Here is a 14,283-nt window from a genome sequence, read left to right as displayed (position 1 = left end):
CCAATCTTATCCACCACCGCGAATGTTTGAAAGTCAGCCCTTTTGCTCTACAAGATTGATAGCTAACAATCAAGCTAAGGCTATGACTAACACTAGTTGGATTAAAGAGCCAGACAGCGGCCTTCTGCTTCTGAGCACTGAAAAGAGCTACTACAAGGAAAAATATGGAGTTCATGACATTGTCGGTTGCTGTGCATTTTTTGGCGGGTAAGAGGCTCAAACCAGGTCTTGTTTGTGATTAAAATGTGCGACAATAATACTACAGAAACTGATAATTCAATAGTATGGCGGATAATTTAGTAACCCTTTAATTTCTATGAGAGACCTACCTCAGATATGTGTGGTTGCAAGGGTGTTGTTCAATGATTTTCAGCAAAACAAGATTGGAACATTGGGTATCTGTCAATTATGAGAAAAAAACATATGCATAATAGATTTTAATCTGCAAAAATTTTATATTGTGCTTCGAATTTCATCAAAACAATAATGATTTTTTTTTTTTGCCAACAATGACCTAGATAGCTCAGTCAGGTCAAATCTACGAGACAAAATACAAATAAATGTACTTATATCAGTGCAAAATGAGTCAGTCCTCCTAGTGTAAATTACATACTCAAAAACAGCACAGTTTAAGCTGGGACCATTTATGGTTGTTTTTTTTTTTTTTTTACACTTTTCTGACCTATAAATGTTGTATTACCGTGTTAAACTATGCTTTCTTTTTACAAAAACATTAAGTGGCATCAACTATGTCTGAATAAATAAGAAAATTCATTATGCAAAGTAATAGTCTGTAAATTCCCTGCAAATAAGGTTATAATAATAGATGAGTAACAATATCTGAACTTGGAGGCAATAATGGACAATTAAAAACCTCCTTCACGGTGAGGCATCAGGGTATGAGTCTGTGCCAAAGAGCAGTCCACTAAACTCGCACACAGCAAGTTGCTTCCTGGAATCTGGGGTCCTCCACACTATTCAGTGATTGTAACACTACTGGTTTATACCGTGTCTGGATACAGAGATGATGAAACTGCAGCGTGAGAATAATACAGAGTGTGGAAGGTGTGCAAACATTGATAGCCATCATTTCCATTTCAATTTGTATAGCAGGCTCCACAAAGAGTGTTGATGACAAAAAAATGTACAAGTCACTGGGCAAATACAGTAGAACCAAACAAGAAAGCCAGACCAGGTGACTGAACTGAACAAATGTATTGTTCAATTTATTAGCATTTACAATACCATGTCACAAAACATACTAAATGAAATCCAGGAATGATCAGTCCCCATTTATCCCTTGTCCTCGTTGTGAAGATGCCCTTTGGAAAAGGCTAGCTACTAGTCACACAACCACTCTTGTAACGTTTTCATTTAGAGTAACCGGTATTGTGACAATATCTAACCCAAAAGGACAAAGCTCAATTTACCTACGGTCTTTTGCTATTAGGGATCTATTTTGTGGGATTGGATTATCGGGTTAGCATGTTGGCAACACAGTCAGGAGACCTGGAAGATCTGGGTTTGAATCTTCGTTGGGCGTCTCTGTTTGCACATGAGAACATGAGTTTGCATGTTCTCCCTGTGCATGCATGGGTCTCCCACATTAAAAATAAAATGCATGTTAGGTTAATTAAACTACATTCAATCAAGCGAAGCATTTTCCATAGTAGCACAACAACATTCTTACAGATTTAAGGCGCATCAGATTATAAGGTGCATCGTCCATTTTTGAGAAAATTGCTGTTCGCTCCTGCTATGCAGCCTCTCCTCTTTCATATCTCCGCAGAGATCTACGATCGCTCAGTGTAGCAAAACATTGTTCAAAGCGAACAGCGGCATACAATGGCGCAAACGGCAAGCTACAAACACAATAAGATGAACATCCACAGCAACACACTTGCTTAAGGGGTCGGCGTGGCACAAAAAAAGACAAAAAAGTAATAAATAAAGCACTATTAAACACCATAACATTGCAGAAGACACTGAGCTGCCTTAACTAGCCTGCACCATCTTGAAACATGAGACCTCCGCATCAAATCCAGCCATTATCGATATGAACGATATGCTTGTTTTTGATAGTGTGCTTAATTTTTCTGTTTTGTATTCAGCGCAAAAACAACCCATTAGAGAATACCGGGTGTGCTGTATGTATCTTGTAAGAGAATGCTCTGACTAACAGGTTGCATTGACTATTATTTACAACGCATACTATAAGCATCAAGTCTTCTTTAAAAACCACTTCAAAGAAATAGGATCCTCCTATCAACAGCCATAGGTCCACAATGGTCCAAATCACAATTCACATCAGCTGTTAAAGAGCTAAACCACAGCATCGTGCAAAGTTTGCACTATCCCAGAGTGTGAGCGCATGAATACACTCAAATGTTCACCAGACTGCTTTGCATTAGCAGGATCAGCATGGCGGTCAATGACTAGGTCTGGCTTGGTTTCATCTGTGAATAGAGGAAGCAGCTGTCAAATTTAAATGGACAACACTATCACTCAAGCAAGCATCGAGGGGGTCAAGTTATGTTCGGAAAGTTGAATGCTTTAAAAATATATATTGAGATTGTAGCTGTATGTAGACAAACAGATAACATCTGTTGCCTCTGCTTTACAAAGCTGATGTGTTGGAAAAATTGGTCAGATATGATTTCCACTGCCAGTGTACAGACAATATCAAATGTCTTTGGAGCAGCACATGAGCATCATTGCCAACATCAGATACACTGTACATGTCACCACACTAAGCTACACCAGTAGGCAAAGGAAGTACAAACACTATTCACCATAACCCAGCTGAGAGACTTTGGTCCTTCTACATACACCACCTTTGACCGTGACCACCTAGTAGGTGGTGATAATGAAACACACATTTATGGAGCACAATAAACTTAAAACACCCACCAGAATACAGGTATGAGAAACATAATTTATGATTTGTCAGAACTATGGCTGCAAATAATCATTATTATTATATAATCGATTAATCTGAGGTTTGTGGTTTTGATTAACCGACTAATCAATTTGGGCCTTCAATATGAACCAAACATCAACACTTAGTTGTGTGGCCTGCAGCTTATCAGAAAAGAGGCAAACATTTCAATAACTAAGGCAAAGTTGATATGTGTGATTAATGGCCTAATCATCGATTAATTGCTGCAGCTGTAGTCAAGACAATGATATACAACTGCACACATTTCACAATTATCTTGCATGTGTGGTGTTTTTTTCCAATATTTGTTCTTGTGAGACCTACATTTACAAAGTAAATGACCAAGAGCTACTCATTTATTTCAACCCAAGCAAATAGAATATTCTTGTTTTAACAGAACAATAACAAAATATTGGTATCTACAACTCTGCTGCACGCAGGCTCCACATTGGTGACCCCTGTCTTACATCATTGTTTGAACAGAAAACTCACAATTGATTTTCTTCTACACTAAAATAAACTTAAATAACCCCAATAACCATCAGATCCTATCAGATCTCCTGTAACTCCTTGTAAAATGTCAGTGTTGACTCAGGAGGTGTATTGTTAATGAAACACAATTCATGTTTATCAACCCATGACCTACTGTAGTTGGTGTTTGGACTAAACACAATCCAAATGATTTGGCAGGTTTTCCATTTATGATTAACATGCAGAGTATACACAATTGACACTCATTTCATTTACCTGCTCAAACAACTTCTAGTGCAAAGGTCTTCAATACCGATGTACAGAGGAAACTGGACTAATAAGAGTGGAAGTTTATCAAAACTTTTATTGATTGACTCCAGCAAGCCAACAAAGGAAGTCTTACACCATAGGTCACTGTGGGTAACTCACTAAGATGCATTGTTATTATCTCAACGTAACACAGGGACTTGTTTCAACAACAAAATGTTGAATAGTTGTTTACTTTATTTATTTATACCATTTTTTACTTTCAAACGGTCCTGGGTCGACTCCCGGGTCCATTCATGTTTTGACGTAAAAGTAATAATAAATAATGAAATCATGACTCGACGGGCATTACATACAAGATGCCAGATGCAGTCAATTAAATCCACACTCGAGAAACACGAGCCAAGCAAGCTTGCAAAAATGTGCCTACTCTGACAAAGTCTATCAAGTTAACCACCTATAGTCAAAAGAAATCACAATGGATACTAAGCTCCCTCGACGGTGAAGTGAAGACGAATGAATGAGTTGGGAGGGGATTCGAAGCTTAATTCACACTTGTATCAACCAAAACAAACAATAACCGCGTTAGTGGTTGCTACAGATTTAAACCACTCTAGATGCCGAACTCACCTCCGAAACTCAACAGTTGCCTCCTCTCTTCCAAAATCCAATCTTCGGACAAAAAGTACAACTCTGAAGAGGATTCCCCACGTCCGAGTGGCTCCAAGTCCTTCCCCGCTCTGCGAACTAGCGCGTGTAGTAATATAGGAGCATGGACGTGGCTCTAGGTGCACTTTCAATGGAGCTCTGGATGGACTTAGAGCTCAGGGTCCTCCGGCCGCAGGGAGTGTCCAAAGCTGCGTCTCTAGGATAGTTGAGCGTTCTCTAATCACCTCCGGCGTGCAATGGAGGTGGGGGTAGTGTTGCCTTCACGTGTTATTGGAGATTTGGATACAACCTTTGTGTTTCACTTGGATTTGATTTATGTCACAGGAGATACAAATTGTTGTTTTTCAGCAGTCACAACGTACATTAAGAGTACACAGTATTGCAAAAATACTGTAATGAACTTTTTGAATGAAAGAAAACATTTAAAAGAACTTTCCCAGAATTAGTTCCACGATTTCCGCGATGAATAGCAATGCAACATGTAAGTGATGACGTCACTCTCCATACTGTTACATCATTGCACAACACCGCCCTCATGTGTTATACATGTAGATCGCACAAACATTTGCTGACTGTTCCAGAATGTTGCTGTCTACGTGATAAAACTGGGGAAGCATATTCCACAAAGTAGATAATGCAGCACACCAAAAACAATACAATAAATACATATTTTCATGACTTCCATTTCTTCACACACAGACCATACAAGCATATAATCCAGTGTTTGTACAATTAAAAATTCAGTTTCTGTGTCTGTGGTGTGCAAAAATAAGTACTTAATTCTTTTAAGCATTACAAACTATGAGAATAAGATAAGGACGATATCAAAAAAGTTAGTGGCAGCGAATTTAACACCCATAACTTCTAAAGTTATTAATACTGTATTCAATTCACTGTTTCATGTGCAAATTGGCAGCTGCTGCTGTTTTGTAAGGCCTTCCCAAAGTAGGAGTGTAACAAGCTGAAATTCTGCTGGCCAGGGGCAATGTGTCTGCAACCACTCCCAGCAGCCTCTTTAATGAGAACCTTGTCAAAGAAGGTACATGTTCTTCTTTTCAGGAGAAAGAAATCGTTACAGGTGCATAGCTTGGATCTGAAAATAACACAGTGAGATTAAAAAAAGAGAATGATGACTGTGCAGTTCGCATACATCCACCCAGCAGGCAAATCAAAAAATAAAACAATCAATAAATATGGCATTTGGCCGTAATGAGTGTATGTGAACCTCTGGCCGCATCTCAATGCTGTCAGGTACTGTATATTTGTGAAAGCCAACAGTTTTAGCTCAAATTCCAACAAACACACTCGTCCCTTCATTCCCGTTCCGGGGAAAAAATCATGTACAATGGCCGAACGGTGTACAAGTGGTTAGCACGTTGGCCACACAGTCAGGAGACCTGGATTCAAATGTGAGGAGTTTGCATGTTCTTCCTGTGCGTGCGTGGGTTTTCTCCGGGTACTCAGGTTTCATGTGAGTGTGAATGGTTGTTGTCTATATGTGCCCTGCGGTTGGTACAACCAGTCCAGGGTGTACCCCTCCTCTAGCCTCAAGTCAGCTGGGATAGTCTCTGGCATACGCCCATCCATAGAAAATGGATGGATGTCTTTGCAATGCTAAAGTAACAGCTCTAACAAAACTTGAACACACTCAAAAGGGCAATATGGCAGAATGCCACGCATATCTGGCATGCTATCACAGTAGCCAAATTTACTCAACTGTCAGAAAATGAGTGATGTTTGAGTTTTGTCATATTTGTTCATAACCACAATTCAATATGTCATGCCTCAGTGTGATGATATCACTCAGTCTGAGTGCATAAGCAAGACATCATATGTTATGGTTGATGGTCATGCAAGTGTACGCTGTATCCTTTAGCTCTGCCTCTAACTCCACCTTTGCTGCTGTTTTTTTTTCTGTGGCTGTCTCAATCTGGGAATGTCGCCCAAAGTAATTGCAGTGATGTGACTATCCCCAGCTCTCTTCTGCTTGATGTTAAACATATTGTGTGCTGTTTGGTTTTGAGCTATATGTACTGAGTCTGAGTCTGAATGTCATATTCATGTCATGGAAAACAGTGGATTTCAATTCTAGTTTGTCATGTCCCCCAGGGGTCAAAAATATTTATTTGAAATAGATTTGAGAACCTAATCATAGTTACTTACTGGTATTTATCTGTTTGAACCACAGTATGAGTTGCTGGCCCCAGCATTCTGCATACATTCAAAATAGATTAATAAAACTGTGCTGAGATAATTGAACGTTTACTGTTGAGAAGCACTCCTGCAAGATCATGCAAGCTTTCCATCACCTATGATTTCCGGCTATTTGGGTCATAATCGATATCTTCAGAAAGAGGTTGAAGAAACAGAAAGCAGCCCAAATCATTGCTTGCCCAACCAAACAAATCACACAAGTAACTTTAGTTTACTTTAACTTACATAACGGAAATTGTAATTTCCAGCCGACTGTTGAAGGCCCTTACATCCCAGGGCCGAGCTGAACTTCCTGTCCTTCCAAATAAAGTCAGTTCTACTTTTAAAAGGTAAGGTATTTTTGCCCACAGGCGGACTGTTTCCATTCTCATGTTTGAGAGAAAACTTTATTTCATACTGAAAAACTACGAGTCGCCAGATGGCCAGAGATTATAGCCGAAACTTTGTTTTGATTGATGTCGTCAACCTGCCCAGTGACATTTGTTTTTTTATGCACCCGAGGACACATCTGTTCTGTTGTGCCAAGTTGAAGGAAACATTTTTTCTTCTTTGTGTGAATTCTTTGTCTGAGATGACAGCTCAGTTTTGATGTACAGGTACAAGAAGTTCAATTTGCCAAAGGGAAAAACATTTTGTTGAATGTCTTAGAAATGCAGAATTATCTAGCCTCCCTGCAATGAAAACACAAATGTTCAAACTAATTAGATTTTCTTTTGAGGAAAAAAAAATCCACTGATGATATAGAGGGCTGAAAAACTAACAATACACTCGGCGGTGTGGTCAGGATGATATGAAAGCATGAGACTTCTTTATGTTACCACTTTCAGGATGAGCTGAATGTTATTAGATTGTGCAAATATTGTTAAAGAAGGACGATACATGAAGGAAGAACATTGGTTAGACAGGAGCTCAGATTAACGCTTAAGTGAATTTGTCAAAGGTTTATTGGGACCAGTTCTTCACATGCATTCAAAGTGGAACACATCTTCTTTCTCTTTGGGCTTTTCCCTTCAGGGGTTGCCACAGCAAATCAATCTCCACCATCCAACCTTGTCTTCACACCAACTACCCTCATGTCCTCCTTCACGACATCCATAAACCTCCTCTTTGGTCTTCCTCTACGCCTCCTACCTGGCAGCTCTAAACGCAGTATCCTTCTACCAATATATTCACTATCTCTCCTCTGGACATGTCCAAACCATCTCAGTCTGGCCTCTCTGACTTTATCTCCAAGACCTCTAACATGTAATGTCCCTCTGATGTACCTGTTCCTGATCCTATCCATCCTGGTCACTCCCACTGTGTCAACCTCAGCATCCTCATCTCTGCTACGTCCAGTTCTGCTTCCTGTCCTTTCGCTAGTGCAAGGTGGAACACATAATGAAGAAGTATTTGTATGTGACTGATACAGTTATAAAGGAACGCATCCCTGCAGCAGTGCAGAAGCAAACAACTGAGAAAGAAATGAAAAGGACCGGACCAGATACATCAGCACATTACAAATGACCAGATCTGCGTGGTGAAATGGCATGACGATGAACCTGTATTGATGATGTCTGTTCATGCTAGAGCACCAGAAGGAAACAATATGTGACCATTATATTTATCCATGTTTGTGCTGCACACTAAGGGGTGTTCCAAGGAAAGACAGTGATGCTTACTGAAATGAGGATGTCTCTGTCACTGTCCATTTCAAAGGAGCAGATCCTTTCATATGTTCAATAATACCATCTTTTATACCATCTATAAAAAGGACTACTATCCCTACTGAGAAGAGGGGAGTGGCGAACATGCTGTTCTTTTCCTCTTTCAAGTGTAGTAGGGGGGCACAGGGCTGGGGATCAAATGTTCAAACCGTTGGGGAACGACGGTTGTAGATAATTCACTTCTCCAGTCTGTCTGTGTCTAAATGCACAGAAATAGTTTTAAGAATTGTCATAAGAACATAACTGTGTGGCTGATTTGACCCTCCTATTAAGAATATACAGAGCAGAGCTCAGATATTGTGGACTTAACGTCACTTTCCCTCAGTACCAAGAGATGGCAGTAAAGAAACACTTTCCTCCTCCAATAGAAGCCTCCCAGTGCCTGAGAGCCAAACTCAATTAGAAAAAAGCAATTTTCAAGAAACCAGATTGAAAAGCATTAAACACAGGCAGCACTTCAATGGATATGACACCAGTATATTCTTTTCCACACAGCCCCAGAGGATTTGTTTTTCTTTGGGTTTTATTGAGTGAAAACATAAAACAATTTGAGCCAGACTGACATTCAGACATGTTGTTTGTGAGATTCATATGGGAGAGTATGCATTTCCTGGCCTGCATTGTTGTATGTCAATGATGGCCCTCACTCAGTGTATCTTTTCTCACCTCGTGGACCGTAGTGCATAGGCTACATGAGATGAGTGTTTTCAAATTGTTCCCTGCATTTGTATTTTATCGCAGCTGGGGAAGTTAAGCTTTCACATTTGGTCCACTTCAGCTAAGAGTTGGTGTGAGTTTTTTTTTACTTTCACTTAAAAATAAAACCCAGTCAATCTACTCGCCTATCAAGGTATTATTCATTACTTTTCGATACAGCTTAATCTTCACTAGGGCTGTGGGGCTATGCTGGAGCCTATCCCAGCTGATTTATACCCACATCTTCCAGATCTCCTGATTGTGTGGCCAACATGCTAACCACTTGACCACTGTCTGGGTCTATCTATCTGATACGAATACAAGTAAAATTAATTATTCAAATAAACTTCAATTACGCTAACCATAATAATATCCCAAGGGTGTACCCTGCCTCTTGGCTACGACAGCTGACATAGGCCCTCGCATGCCTGTCACTCTAATTAGGTCAAGCGGTATAGAAAATGGATGGATGGATAATAATACTAATAAAATGTAATAAGTCTATGGATGTTCCAATCAGGATTTTATGCTGAGGATACGATCCATGAGTGAAATCGTCCGATACCAATCACATGCAAGCAGTGTAAATGTTTAAATGTTCTACCAGCTATATTAGGGGTCAATACGTTTTTTTTCTTGTGAGATGGCCAAGAGCTACTCATTTTTGGAATTAATTTTCATATCTTATTTCAAGCCAAACAAAGCCCTCCATCCACCCATCCATTTTCTATACCTCTTATCCTCACAAGAGTCACAGGCATGCTGAAGCCTATCCCAGCTGTCTTCGGGCGAGAGGCTGGGTACACCCTGGACTGGTCGCCAGCCAATCACAGGGCACATATAGACAAACAACCATTCACACTCACATTCATACCTATGGACAATTTGGAGTCACCAATTAACCTAGCATGTTTTTGGAATGTGGGAGGAAACCGGAGTACCCAGAGAAAACCGGAGTACCCAGAGAAAACCCACAGGGATGACATTCAAACTCCACATTGAGATGCCCGAGCAGGGAATCGAATCTATGTCTCCTAGTTGCGTGGCCTGCGCGCTAACCACTCGGCAAACAATGTCAATATGCTTGTTTTACCAGAACATGAACAAAATGCTGGTGTTCACGTTTTGTATTTTACAATGCATTTGTTTCTAGTCTTCTCACATCACTAACTGAAAGCCTGAATGAAAAGCAGGTTTATTCACCGCTGCTGGGTTGCTCCAACCGTATATGCTGTCTTATGAAGCGCAGATGCAGCCCACTCCTTCTGTGCCCGAAGAGGAGATTATGTGATATCAGATATCTCAGCGCAGCGCAAACGCTCACACGTTACACTCGTTGTGCGTAACACATCATCCAGAATCGTGGCACACAAGGAAAGCTCCTCCTGCTATATAGAGTCTGTATGCTCCCAAATCCGTACTGAGGTGGTACTCATTCCCAAATTTTGCCCACACTCGCAAATACAATGGATTGGAACCAAAGCTTTATAGCCGCTACCTGATGGATGATCACAACGCGACCCTCTAACTCACCACACACACCCTTCCAGGGTGCAAAACTTAGTAATTCTCACAAAAAAGGAAATCCCACACATGGCTGACATATTTGTTCTAAATGCTGCAGCAGGGACAGCGCTGATCAGCTGAAGTATCGAACGATGTCAATACCGTTCTGTGGCCGATCGATCGGGGCACCCCTAGAAATAACATATCATTAATGACTGGTTATTGGTAGTATTTTATAGTTACTATAGTATTATCAATAGCTTGCACAGTGGACGAGTGATTAGCATGTAGGCCACACAGTCAGTAGATCGGGAAGACCTGGTTTAGAATCTCCACTTGGGCATCTTGAGCATGTTCTCGATGTGCGCGTGTGGGTTTCCCCTGGGTACTCCGGTTTTAGGTACTTCTACAGTGCCTTCTCAAGGTTTTTTTCCCCAAATGGAAACGTTGTCTATTGACGTCTATTGCGCCAGCTTGTAAGTCCCTTTGAGGCTCTTTTGTGATTAAGGACTATATAAATAAACTTGACTTGGATTGACACTAACAGGTACTTTGTCCTAACAAAAAAACTGCCAACAATGTTCCATTTTCATAACTGACCTGCATATTAAGAGAGCCACAGCAATATTGTTATTGCCGCAGCTATCGTCGAGTACTATATTTCTGTCGGAATAACAATGGCTCGCTATGGGTGTTGTGCCAATGCCTCAAGCTACTCCCTAATAAAGCTACCTAATGATGCTGGGACTGTGTTGTTAGTTTTGAAAAGTCAACGCAGACTGAAGGATACCAGCTCTCAACTTAGACCCCACAACATCCCTGTGAAGACTCAGCAAGATGCTTCTGAGTGTTTTTTTTTTTAAACATGAGGATTGTTTTGACTTTACCAGCTCAAAAGGGAACACAAGAAAGATACTGAAAGATGCTGAAAGATACTATTGATGCTATTCCACTAGTCAGCATCCCAATGAGAAAGGACATTGTAAGTAATTGTTTTGTGTGTGTGTGTTTCAACTCTAGCCTGATCTGCCGAGCACACAGCAACATGATTCTCTACCAGGTTGACGAAAGTTGCGTTACTTCCGATCAATGATTCTGGGGAATCAATGCACGGAGGAAAAACGTTCTGGTAATGACATCAAGTATTACATGTTATAATCAATGTAGTTGTTCACGCATGATCACAGCATGTATATAAAATGACAAAACGTTGTTAGAGGTTTAGTTATTGAGATAGTTGTGTCCCAATGACATGGATTGTTAGCTAGCTCATATTGTTTCCTGGTGTTGTAATGCACAGAAAGTGAATCATATTTCACATAAGGATTGTAAATGATGGCAAAATTTAAAAAAAAAGTGCTGTTTCCCTTTAAAGTCAGGTTGACTTATGGGTCCACCGTTGTGGTTTAATAGTATTTCTCAGAAAAATAATAGCAAGGGGATTTTTCTTGGTATAATTTTCACCCTTTTGTACTATGCATGCATAGAACAATGAGCTTACTCAAACACATACATAGAGTCTTGTGAAATTAGAGCATGCCATATATATATTAAGGCTGGATTTACATGGCATGGTTCGAGTGACCCACTTCAGAGTTTTCTCTCGAATGTGACCCAGTTCAGATATGTGTCTTGGCAGTGTGAACAGAAAAACATACAATCAGATATCCGAATAGAGCCTTGGTCATATGAGTGATAAAATCAAATGTGAATGGGATATCTGCCAATGTGTTGCATTTTAAGAAAACAGATCAAATATACCATGTCATTGCAAGCTGTGCACGCTGCATACAATGGAGTCGAATCATAGAATGACTGATCGCTCCTTTTGGGTTAGGGAGGGTGAATCATACCCAAGTCCAGCGTGGTACGAATGGCCTGGGATAAGCTTTTTTTGGATTTTCTCCTGCAATGCTAAACTTGATGTATAATTACAGATCTCAGTGTGTTTCTTAATACTGCAGGTCCAATTATTTGTTCCTGGTGGTACCTGGGTGGGCAGCAGACCCCCAGTCGGGGTACACAAGAGTTAAAACAAACACTAATTACATGCTCCAAACTGGCTGCTCTGTTGCAATGAAACAAGAACTTGGGATGCTGAATTCAAAGGCATTGAAGGGTTGGAATTGCTCCCATGCAGAGACCCTACAATCGAGGGGGTGAATACAATTGATGCCATAAGAGCCTAGTGTACCTGCAATCGACTACTCTGCCTTCGGTTGCATTGTCAAGCACAGAGACGCTAGCTCTGCCTCCCACATTCATAACATGCTGCTGAAAAAAATCTACATGCAGGCTAACCAATTGAAACACGGCTAATGACTTTCCTGTTGTTGAAGATCCTATACCATCCTTCAGATCTTGTGTTTGGGGCCACTTCATGTCATGTCAAGTATGACCCTGATGACAAACCCGTATGTCACAAGTGTCACACAATGCTAAACTACATTGGTGGAAGTACAACAAACATGACAACACATTTACACCGACATCACCCGCTGATGTTAAAACAACTGGAAACAAGGAGCACACACACTACCCGGGTAGTACTTTTATTGCTGTTGACCTGTTTTTTGTTTACTGTAATATGTGCTGAGAATGTACCCCACATGATGGGTGTGAGGTGCAGCGCCACCAGAGAGTGATTCAATTTATTAAGGGACTATTTTTGTTGAATATAACCTGAGCATGTACCCCGGAAGACAGGTATGGTATAGCTTAGATTTTGTAAGGATTTATGTCCTCGTAATATTTACCCTGCTGCTAAGAATGCGCCATGTTGATCTCCATCAGATAATTAACGTATTTTTATATTCTTACGATTACATGTTATTTTTTGTGTGTGTGCAGCAACACTCTACTTTTACATTGAGAAACATGTTGTTTCACTTAAAAAATCAAATAAAAAAGGCAGGGGAATTTATGTCTTGTATCAAATAAGCATCAAACCATAACACAAACGTATCAAACCAAACCAAATCGTGAAGTTTGTGTATTGTTGCACCCGTAATTATTACGTTACATCATTTACATTTACCTCACCAGTTTATAATAGATGTTCAGGGCATGTTACACATTGAGCAGGTTGGGAATCTTGCTTCAATTTTGCTTAATTAAAACAAATTCACCCACCCTTTCTGTTAGATAGTGTTTGGGAGTTTTTGTAATTTGGATTGTATTTCTTGTCCACTGTAAATTCACATCTGTACATGATAATACAAGCTGCCATTTTGGATATTGGATGGTATCAAATGGCTTTTAGAAGTGTGGCATTGCAATTAAAAACCAAAACGGTAGAATAAATGCATATTTAAGTTGAGCAAGTAGTGAAAAGCAATGGTTGAGCATTTTGTGAGAGCTATTATGGAAACACCAAGCCCCATCTTATCACTCTGACTGTTACACAAAGCACTTTTACCTAGCAAATTGAATGAAAATTTGCATAGAATGTTTTAGCAAGTGTCCCTGGAGAATAAAATAATGACTGTATCTCTGGACAAGAGTGGAAAATACTTAAATGTGCATACAGTTATGCTTTGGCCCAATAATGCACCAACACTTGTGTCCCACACATCCAATGGGAAGCCATGAGTATACCTCCATTTCTTTTTACAGGCGGTAGCAGAGATGGAAGAAGTATATTTACTATATATATAAATATAATACCATGTACCATACCAATATATAATATCATGCTATTCTGCAGATAAAGATGCAGTTAAATACCCTAAAGTTAAATACCCTTTCTCATGATTGGCTTCACTTGTCTATGCAGGTCAAGGGTCAGTGAGCTTATTAAACAAATTTTGTGTTCCA

General features: G+C 40.0%; 1 protein-coding gene across 6 annotated transcripts in view; it reads right to left on the bottom strand.

The window, feature by feature from the left end:
• The window catches only part of myo1b (myosin IB), a 58,343-nt gene extending 53,767 nt beyond the window's left edge, over positions 1-4,576 (bottom strand). For 4 of the 6 annotated variants that reach the window (XM_058082230.2, XM_058082232.2, XM_058082231.2 and 1 more), the window contains exon 1: positions 4,307-4,576. The gene's annotated coding sequence lies outside the window, so the exon portion shown is untranslated. The remainder of the gene's footprint in view (positions 1-4,306) is intronic. The other 2 variants (XM_058082233.2, XM_058082236.2) reach the window with 1 other exon arrangement.
• Positions 4,577-14,283: the final 9,707 nt, after the last annotated feature.

Source organism: Doryrhamphus excisus, linkage group LG12 (genome assembly GCF_037039965.1).
Source record: "Doryrhamphus excisus strain RoL-2023G ecotype Guam linkage group LG12, RoL_Dexc_Guam_v1.1, whole genome shotgun sequence".
NCBI classification, from domain to species: Eukaryota; Metazoa; Chordata; class Actinopteri; order Syngnathiformes; family Syngnathidae; genus Doryrhamphus; species Doryrhamphus excisus.
The sequence above is the reverse complement of the archived record's forward strand: the minus strand, read 5'-3'. Positions and strand labels throughout refer to the sequence as shown.